The 9,552-nt window shown below is 49.3% G+C and overlaps 2 non-coding genes and 1 pseudogene across 2 annotated transcripts; 2 read left to right on the plus strand and 1 right to left on the minus strand.

The window, feature by feature from the left end:
* Positions 1 to 3,173: 3,173 nt before the first annotated feature.
* On the plus strand, positions 3,174 to 3,485 carry LOC113627345 (heat shock factor-binding protein 1 pseudogene; annotated as a pseudogene).
* A 4,616-nt stretch (positions 3,486 to 8,101) lies between these two features.
* On the plus strand, positions 8,102 to 8,184 carry TRNAL-CAG (transfer RNA leucine (anticodon CAG)). The gene has a single exon. It is a non-coding gene; the product is annotated as a tRNA-Leu (tRNA).
* Positions 8,185 to 8,406: 222 nt separating this feature from the next.
* Positions 8,407 to 8,489, minus strand: TRNAL-CAG (transfer RNA leucine (anticodon CAG)). Its single transcript has one exon. It is a non-coding gene; the product is annotated as a tRNA-Leu (tRNA).
* Positions 8,490 to 9,552: the final 1,063 nt, after the last annotated feature.

Below are 9,552 nucleotides of genomic sequence, written 5' to 3' on the forward strand. Positions count from 1 at the left end.
AATTCCCTTGATGGCCCATCTTAACCCTCAAGGCTCCCTATTCCAACCTCGTTTCTCCTGAGACCCCTCTCCTGTTAGTCCCACGTTCAGGCCTTTGCTCATGCTGTGCCCTGACCTGGAATGCCTTCCCCTTCCTCTCAACCCCTGCAAAGCTAGACCTAATCTTTTGTGCCCACATTCTTCAGGAAGCCTTCTCCTCCTTGGTATCTTTGGGGTTTTTTTTGTTTGTTTGGTACGCGGGCCTCTCACTGTTGTGGCCTCTCCCGTCGCGGAGCACAGGCTCCGGACGCGCAGGCTCAGCGGCCATGGCTCACGGGCCCAGCTGCTCCGCGGCATGTAGGATCTTCCCAGACCGGGGCACGAACCCGCGTCCCCTGCATCGGCAGGCGGACTCTCAGCCACTGCGCCAGCAGGAAAGCCCCTCCTCCTCGGTATCTTTGGAGTGCTTTTCTGGTGGGGATGCCTCATTATTTGCGTAGGCTCTGATCTCTTGCTTCCTGATATTTTACAGGTGGGTCATCAAGGCCAGCACTGTCCAACAGAAGCATAACACAAGCCACATACACAAGTAAAATTTTCTACTAGCAACATCGAAAAAGAAAATAGAAACAGATGACATTCATTTTAACAATATGTTTTAACACAACATAGCCAAAGTATTATCACTTTAACATATCAATATTAAAAGTTAATAAGAAAATAGAGTTGACCCTTGAACGACATGGAGGTTAGGGGTGCTGACCTTCCCCACGGTCAAAAATCCGTGTATAGGGCTTCCCTGGTGGCACAGTGGTTGAGAGTCCGCCTGCCGATGCAGGGGACGTGGGTTCGTGACCCGGTCCGGGAAGATCCCACATACCGCGGAGCGGCTGGGCCCGTGAGCCATGGCAGCTGAGCCTGCGCGTCCGGAGGCTGTGTTCCACAACGGGAGAGGCCACAACAGTGAGAGGCCCGCGTACCGCAAAAAAAAAAAAAAAAAAAAAAAAAAAAAAATCCGTGTATAAATTAGTCTGCCCTCTGCACCTGAGGTTCCTCCATATCCGTGGTTCCTCCCTACCTGCGGTGCAGCATGCGTGGATGGATTCAGCCAACTGCAGACTGTGTAGTACTGTAGTACTTACTGCTGAAAAAATCCACACGTAAGGGACCCACACAGTTTGAACCCTTATTCTCTAAGGGTCATTCGTAGTTTACATCTTTATTTTCATACTTTCTTTGAAATCTAGTTTGTATGTGACACGTGATCTGTCTCAATTCAGTGTAGCCACATTTCAAATGCTCACTAGTCAGCTCCTGACTACCGTGTAAGCCAGCACAGATCTAGGCCATATTAGTCTTTGGGTCACAGGTGACAGAAGTTCACATTTAACTGGCTTAAGTGCAAAAGGGCATTGGCTCATGAAACTGAAAAGACCAGGGGCGGATGGTTTCAGGCACAACTAAATCCAAGTGTTCGAATAATATCGATGTCAATAGAGTTCTGACTTTCTGTCTTTTCCAGCTCTTCTCAAGCAGGCTCTGGATGGCACAGCAATGAGAGCCACCACCAGCCTCAGACTTTACCGCCTCAGCCAGCTGAGCCCCACATCCACTTTCTCTTCTCCAAGAGTTCCCTCTCGCCAGACTCTCATTGGACCAACTGGAATCATGTGTTCATTTCTGAACCAATCACTGTGTAGCTAGGTGAATGGAACTGACTGATTGGTCAGACCTGAGTCACAAGCCTATTTCCCCCCAACATGGTAGGAGAGTAGAGTCCACTTCACGTGACCTGCCTGGACAGAGAGTGGGGTAGGGGTTGTTTCCAATGGAAAATCAGGGGGCTGGTACCAGAAGAGCGGGGTGGGGAGCGGGAGAGGGAGAGGTGAGTGGTGGGAGTGGGAGTGGGAGGTGGCCAGAGCAGGGGTGGGATTGAATCAGAAGGGGCTCCCAAAGAGTAGTGGAGCATCAGGTCAAAGAGGAAAGCCATAATGTGGTCCTGCGGAAATGTTTAACATCTTTGATGACTTGCATCGCACCTGCCCATGACGACGGACGACAACCTTTGTGCTGGAGCCAGCCGGTAGGTTGGTGGACTGCAGGAATCGGGAGTGGGGAGGGGCCAGGGTGGCGGTGGGGACTCAGGGCAGCCCTGTTTAGCAATTGGTACAGCAGTACTTTACTCCGTCGACAGGGCTGTGGTCACAGGGAGGGAACCAGGGTAATAACCTGAGTTATCCCTAGACCTCAGACACCACGTCCCGCTTCACCCCTGCACTGAGTACTCAGCCCACCCTGAGAGAAAGCCCTGGGCTTGTGGAGCCCTAAGCAGAACACCAAAACGTTTTAGCCAAAAGAGGCAGAGCGGATGGGGCCTGCGAGAGGTCTGGAGGTCCCTGAGCCCCAGATGGACAAAAGGAACTGATGTGTCAATGCAGAGAGCTGGGCGTGTGAGTCTGAGCTGAAGCCTCAGGGGAAGGCAAGGGGTCATAAATGGTCTCACCTGAGGAAGCTTCCTGAGCTCCACCTGAGACGGACAGAAAACTGACTTGAAGAGCCCAGGGAATTGACCCGCCCATCCGTCCATCCATCCATTTGTCCGTTCATCCACTCATGCAGTACTTATGTATCAAGTTCCTGCTACGTGACAGGTACTGTACTATCTGCTGGGAATACCTGGTGAACAAGATGGCCACGGTTCCTGACTTCACAAGAGCACAGAGCCTAGTGGGAGAGAAACGTGATCATCAAATAAGCCAGTGAATAAGCACAGTAACTTTGCATCTGTCAGAAGGAGGCCAGATTGAAAGTGAGTGGGAGGTGGGGTGAGGGGCTATTTTCACCCTGGGGCTGACCTGGGGATGATGAAAGGAGCCAGCCCTGCATGAGCTGGGGGAAGATGGCTCTGCATGGAGGAAACAGAAAGCGAAAAGGCCCCGAGGAGGAATGTGCTTTGTGGATTGAAGGAACAGAAAGATGTGGGCAGGGAGCTGGAAGTGGGAGATGAGGCTGGAGAGGGGAGCAAAGCTGGCTCAAAGGGGGCAGTCAGGATATTACGGTTGTCGGGATGGCCCTATAGACACTACTTCTGCAAAGTCAGTTTGACAGGTGGGCACTTGCTCCACAATATTCAGCAGGTGCAAGAAATGGTACACTGGGGACAAACAGCAATGTAGGTGATGGTGTGAGACAGCACCGTCAAGCTGGGAACTGGGGAGATGGCCAAGACTGACCCCAAGGCCGTGCAGGATCTCACTTCGGTGGTGCAGACACCCCTGCAACAGATGCAAGATAAATTTCAGACCATGTCCGACCAGATCATTGGAAGAATTGATGACATGAGCAGTCGCATGGATGACCTGGAGAAAAATATCACAGACCTCATGACACAGGCTGGGGTGGAAGAGCTGGATGGTGAAAACAAGATCCCTGCCACACAGAAGAGCTGAAGGTTGCTCATCTGCATTGGAATCTGGAACAACCTTTTTACAAGCCAAGAGAAGACGATGGTCTACTACTATGTGTCGACAGGTTTTATATTATAAAGTGTGCATTCTTCTTACCATATACTATAGAGTTAATTTATAGAGTGATTTCCCTCCCGTGCCCCCCACGTTTCCTGAACACGGTAACTTCATATCTTGGACCTTGGTCAGTTGTGCTATTAAACACTAATACTTTGGCAGTCCCTGGGGGGGAAAAAGGAAGAAATGGTACATTGCTTTATTTTTCTAGGCTAACATTTAAAGCATTTATTCTATTCCAGGAACTCTAAATGTTGAGCATGTATTAACTCTTCAATCTATACAACCCTTTGAGGCAGATACTATTCCTAAATTCATTTTACAGATTGGGAAACTGAGGAACAGAGGGACAGAGAGGCTAAGTAACTCCCGATGGTCACAGAACTAGCAGAAACAAGATTTCAACTCAGGTGTTTCCAGAATCCACACACTGAGATGCTCAGCCATGCTGCCTCAAGTCAAAATTGCCTCTACACCTCTTGCTTATCAGAGTGGCGTGCTACAGAGTCTCCCCCATTCCTGGGGTTCTCTTTCTAGGGTGATCAAAGGCCTTGGGGGCATGATAAAAAGTCTACAGAACTTGGAAGTGAGCTTCTGGCCTTTGGTCCATTCTGGTCACCACTGTCCACATGATCCATTCAAAATCAGGGAACTGGGTTGCCCAACTCTCCACACCAAGGGGGGATCTGAGGTCTTTGGCTCTGGCTCCAGAGGGACCAAGCAGTTCCTATCCCACCCCATCAGAGATCCACACCTGCTTCATCCGCTTCACCCCTGAGGTCCCCCCTCAGTGCATCAGGATGCCCAAACCAGGCCTTGGCAGGGATCCACTACTGGCGCCTGATGGCTTCTGTCCCTGAACCTTGGCCAAGGAAATCAGAGCCTGAGGCACAAAAGCTTGGCCTTGCCACTTGGACTGGCTTGCTGGGAAAAGCCTACCCTTTCTTTTAAGTCTCCTCCAATAATGAAAACAGAACTAAAATTAACGTCTCCACATCCAGCGTGCCACCTTAGTTGGCAAGCCCTCATGGCTTTTGCTTTTAAAAAGAAACAATGTAAATAAAGTACCTGTCACAGTTCTAGGCTCAGAATAGTCCTAGGCTCAGAATAGTTCTCAAGAAGGAGTATTGAAAAAAAGAGTATTAAGCCAGAAAAATCAGGTTCCACTTATCATGTGTGTGACTCTGGGTAAGTTACTTTGGCCTCTCTGAGCCTCATTTTCCTCATCTGTAAATGGAGGTAATGATATTCGGTGTTGTGGTGATGTTATGAACATTAAGTGAAATAATGGATGTAAAGGAGGCATTTGCTAAAACTCAGCTTCCTGCCACTCTTTTCCCAAGCAGAGGTGGGTATGTGTGCCAAGGTCACAGGGATGCTAGGATTCCCCCTTTCAGGCCCCTGGGCTGGCTGAGCACCAGGTCCCCACAGGGACTGACTCCATCTGTCCCTATTAGGGCTGAGCAGTTCCGTGCCGGGACTTCCCCAGTTGCTGGTAGACTTTCCAGGCTGAGCTCAGGGGACTTTCCTCTTCCAACCTGGACAAATGCCCAGAGTGGAAAATGAGTGAGGTCTGTCCCTCGAGGATCCATCGTTGGTGTCTAGGCTGCTGATAAGGGGGAAATGGAACAAACAGGAATAGTGGTCCTTTCCCATTTTTGGTCTTGGGGGTCTGAAGCTGGAATGGGATCCCGAAATGGCTTCCTCCACGCCACAGATCTGGCACCTGAAAGGTGTCAGGGGAGGACAGCTGACCATCCACCCAAACGCAGGAGGTAGGGCTGAGTGGGGCCTCAGCACCTCCATCCAATGAGCACTTTCTCCCAGCCAGGCCAGGAGGGGAGCAGGCAGAGAGGGTCTGGCTTGGGCTCCAGCTCTGGGCTTGCCACTGTTTTCTTACCTCTAAAACGATGCGCCCATAGAAAGGTTGGTGGTGTACGGCATGAGGGGAGGGTTCCAGAGGTGGAGAGCACAGGGCTTCTGCCCCAAAGAGGATGTTGGCAAATCACTCAGCCTGTGTGAGCCTGAGCTCCCTGGAGTAGGAGTAGGAAGCAGCTCCTGCCCACAGCACTGATCTCAAAGGGCAGTTGTGAGCATCGGATAACCTCTATGATCTTGGTGACTTTCTGTTGCATCCCTGCATCCCCTCTCTCCACATTCACGCGCGCGCGCGCGCACACACACACACACACACACACATCCCCCAGCCACATCCTGAATCTTGAAATTGACCACCCTTTGCATCTCCACTTCCCTGGTCCAGCCACCATCATCTCTCATCCTCCTTTCCATGGCCTTCTCCCTGGACTCTTGGTTTTTCTCTTGCCTCTCATGTCCTTTCTCCTACAGCAGCCAAAGGGATCATTTTGAAAGGCCAACTGAATCATGTCACTCGCCTGCTTTTAAACACTCCAGTGACTCCAACACACACAGAAGAAAAGCCAAACTCCTCTTCCTGGCATCCCAGCCATGTGTGATATGGACTTCAGCCTCCTGCCACCCATACCCTTGCCCCATTGGCCTTGCTGCCCCTCCAACAGACCGCAGCCCCTCCCTGACTCAGGACCTTTGCACTGGCTATGCCTCCCACCTGGAACACTGCTACTCCCGGCTTTGACTGTACTCGTCTCTCCCTTTGGAACTCATTGTCACCTCCTCTGAGAGTGGCCCTCCCTGACCACCCTTCCTATGAGAGCCCCTAGTCACTCTTTTTTTTTCTTTTCATACATCTTTATTGGAGTATAATTGCTTTACAATGTTGTGTTAGTTTCTGCTGTACAACAAAGTGAATCAGCTATAAGATATATCCCCATAACCCCATCTCCCCTCCCTATCGCACCCCTCTAGGTCATCACAAAGCACTGAGCTGTAGCTATCTGTTTTACATTTGGTAGTGTATATATGTCAGTGCTACTCTCTCACTTCGTCCCAGCTTCCCCTTCCCCCACTGTGTCCTCAAGTCCGTTCTCTACGTCTGTATCTTTATTCTTGCCCTGCCACTAGGTCCATCAGTACCATTTTTTATGGTGGGAGCCCCTAGTCACTTTTTTTTTTTTTGGTGGGGAGGCTGCGTTGGGTCTTTGTTGCTGCACAGGCTTTCTCTAGTTGTGGTGAGCGGGGAGCTACTCTTCACTGGGGTGCGCGGGCTTCTCATTTCAGTGGCACCTCTTATTGGGGACCACAGGCTCTAGGCGCGCAGGCTTCAGCAGTTGCAGCACGTGGGCCTAGAGCGCTTGGGCTTCAATAGTAGCATCATGTGAACTCAGTAGTTGTGGCTCATGGGCTCCGCCGCATGTGGGATCTTCCTCGACCAGTGATCGAACCCATGTTCCCTGCATTGGCAGGCAGATTTTAACCACTGCGCCACCAGGGAAGTCCCCCTAGTCACCCTTGATCACTATTAAAAGAGACTTTTTTTAAGGTAAAATCATGATTCTCACATAATTATAAAATGAACACAAGTCAAAGATTTCATCTAACTCAGTAATTTGTGGGGAAACCAGTAAGATGTTACAACCGACTCAAAGGACATACATATATTTGCAATCACAAATGGATTTATAATACAGATGTAAAAATGGTCAATATCCACAGGGCAATAATTAATTGCATTCCACTCCAACAAAATGCACTTGCATTTCCGTGAATAAGAATCATTTGTATATAGAAGTAATGAAAGGTGCAGGCCCTTGAGAATCAGCCAGCCAGGACTGGTGCCCCAAACAAGACACCCAGTTATCTTTCTTGGCCTATTTCAAAGTCTCTTGCAAGTTTCCTGGCAACCTCTTTCTTGCACTTAGCAGAACCTTTAACCTTTTCTTTCTTTTTTTTTTTTTGCCATTTTACCTTTCACGTATTTCTTATCTTTCTCCCTTCGCCCCAGGCTTGAATGTGTCTTAAGGGCGGAAATTCTGTTTTGTATGCAAGCCTCCCCGAAATCCCGTGGAGAAAGGTACCCTCGCGACCTGAGGTCTTCTGGTCCCTGGGCAGAGCCAGCGCGTGGGTAAGTCTGGGGCTAGGGAGGAGACGTGAATCACGAAATGACGCACTGCGGGAAGGAGGAGGCGAGGGACGGATTAATCCGGGGACGTTCCCTGCACGCCAACTGTGTGCCAAGTAAGGTTTGCGAACTAGGAACACGGTCAGGAAAAAGGGTGGATCCGGCTGTGCCGCTGCAGGACTCGGTGTAACCTGGAGCCTGAGTGAATGAGTTAAACACACATCGGAACAGGCAAGAGGGCATGTATGCAGAAATGCAAGGGTACTTACAGATATGCAAGAATCAAAGCTGATGTGATTAGTAAATGCATGAATGCAGAATGAATGCCTGTCGGCGGCACGAACGCACACGGGTCGAAGTAATAGTCCTCGGTCTCTCCGCCGTTCAGTGTCCACCACACCGCGCGCGCCCTCTGCCGCTGCCCAGGCGCCTAGTTCTGCACCTTCTCGTTCCGTCTCGCTCCGCCCCTTCGAGTCAACGCCAGTATCTAGCTCCTCCCAACGCAGGGAGGAGAACAAGACAGTTCCCGTGGTTCGGTACGCATGCGCACACTAGAGCCAATTTTGAAGGGGATTGCTCGGAGAGAAGTTTGTCGGTAGTCAGGATGGCCGAGCGGTCTAAGGCGCTGCGTTCAGGTCGCAGTCTCCCCTGGAGGCGTGGGTTCGAATCCCACTTCTGACAAACCGTTTTCTTTCTTTTTTTTTTGCTTTTCACGTAAAGTGGCACATCAAATAGGTAATACTATTAATCTTTTTACGAAACAAGTATTTCCTTTTTAAAAGGTGTTTTTTTTCTTAATGATATTTATTTGACTTTTGGAATGTAAAAGAGAAAGATCCGATCTGAAACCGCAAAGGCACTCTCCTTAGACCCTGGAACAGGAAAAGAGAAAAAGGAGAAGATTGTCAGAAGTGGGATTCGAACCCACGCCTCCAGGGGAGACTGCGACCTGAACGCAGCGCCTTAGACCGCTCGGCCATCCTGACTCTTGCAAACATCTTTGTGGCATCTTTTTTAGTGCACTGTATGGTGCGACGCGGCTTGGGAATTATCCAAATAATTTTGAGGTCCCTGGTAGCTCCAGATCCAACCACACAGCCCCTCGTCATCCGCAATCAATAACCACCCGCGTTGCCAAGATTTACCGTTATCCTTAATCTGGTTCAGTCTTTTTACGACTTACATGTTTTAAATGGAAACACTAGCCTGAACTGAAAATGAAAATTAGTTTCTCTTGCCGTCAATAGAAAATAACTATAAAAATAAATACTATGGAAATGAAACTATGTTATTAAATTCTAGTCACTTGCCAACGCTCGGAACCTGAAGTTTTGACATTATTTTTAATGACAAATACTATCGAAAGGGTCGAGACTATTGTTGAGCCCCTGGGGGAAGTGAGTAGGGGGTCTACATGATTCTTTTTGGAAGGGGGTGTGCTCGGTTATGGACTTTGCCATGGGCTCCTCCATGGATGGGAAGACACGGGCAATGGGATCCCATTCCACAAGTGTTTAGCTGAAGTCTCATCAAGAGAAAGTTGGCTTTTATACCTTTTTGTAAACTGGCCAAGGACAAAGCTGGAGGATGTTAAACGTGGAGGAGAGATAATTTATGTCTATAAAAGCCTCATGTGTACAAGGGATTTAGATTGTGTCTGTTGATCCTTGCTCCAAGAACTGGGGCTTGAGGTGGGCATGCAATGGGTGGGAGGTTACCACAGAGGAAGGTTTCCACAGAAGAAAGAGCTTGCTGGAAAGAAAACAGGGTGCCTGTGTAGATAGTGATATCCCCATCATTGGAGGCATTCAAGACGAGGCTGGACATTCACTGGCAGAAAAACTGGTAAAGGGATTTGACAGTGCCTGTTTCTTATTGCTGCTGTAACAAATTACTACTAACTTAGAGACTTAAAACCACACCATTTATTATCTTATAGTTCTGGAGGTCAACACTGTGTTCCTTCTGGAGTCTCTAGGGGATATCCATTTCCTTTCCTTTTCCAGCTTCTAAAGACCACCACATTCCTTGGCTCATATCCCCACATCA

The sequence above is a fragment of the Aethalodelphis obliquidens genome, unplaced genomic scaffold (genome assembly GCF_003676395.1).
Source record: "Aethalodelphis obliquidens isolate GAN/ISIS:26980383/991018 unplaced genomic scaffold, ASM367639v1 scaffold20, whole genome shotgun sequence".
Lineage (NCBI taxonomy): Eukaryota > Metazoa > Chordata > Mammalia > Artiodactyla > Delphinidae > Aethalodelphis > Aethalodelphis obliquidens.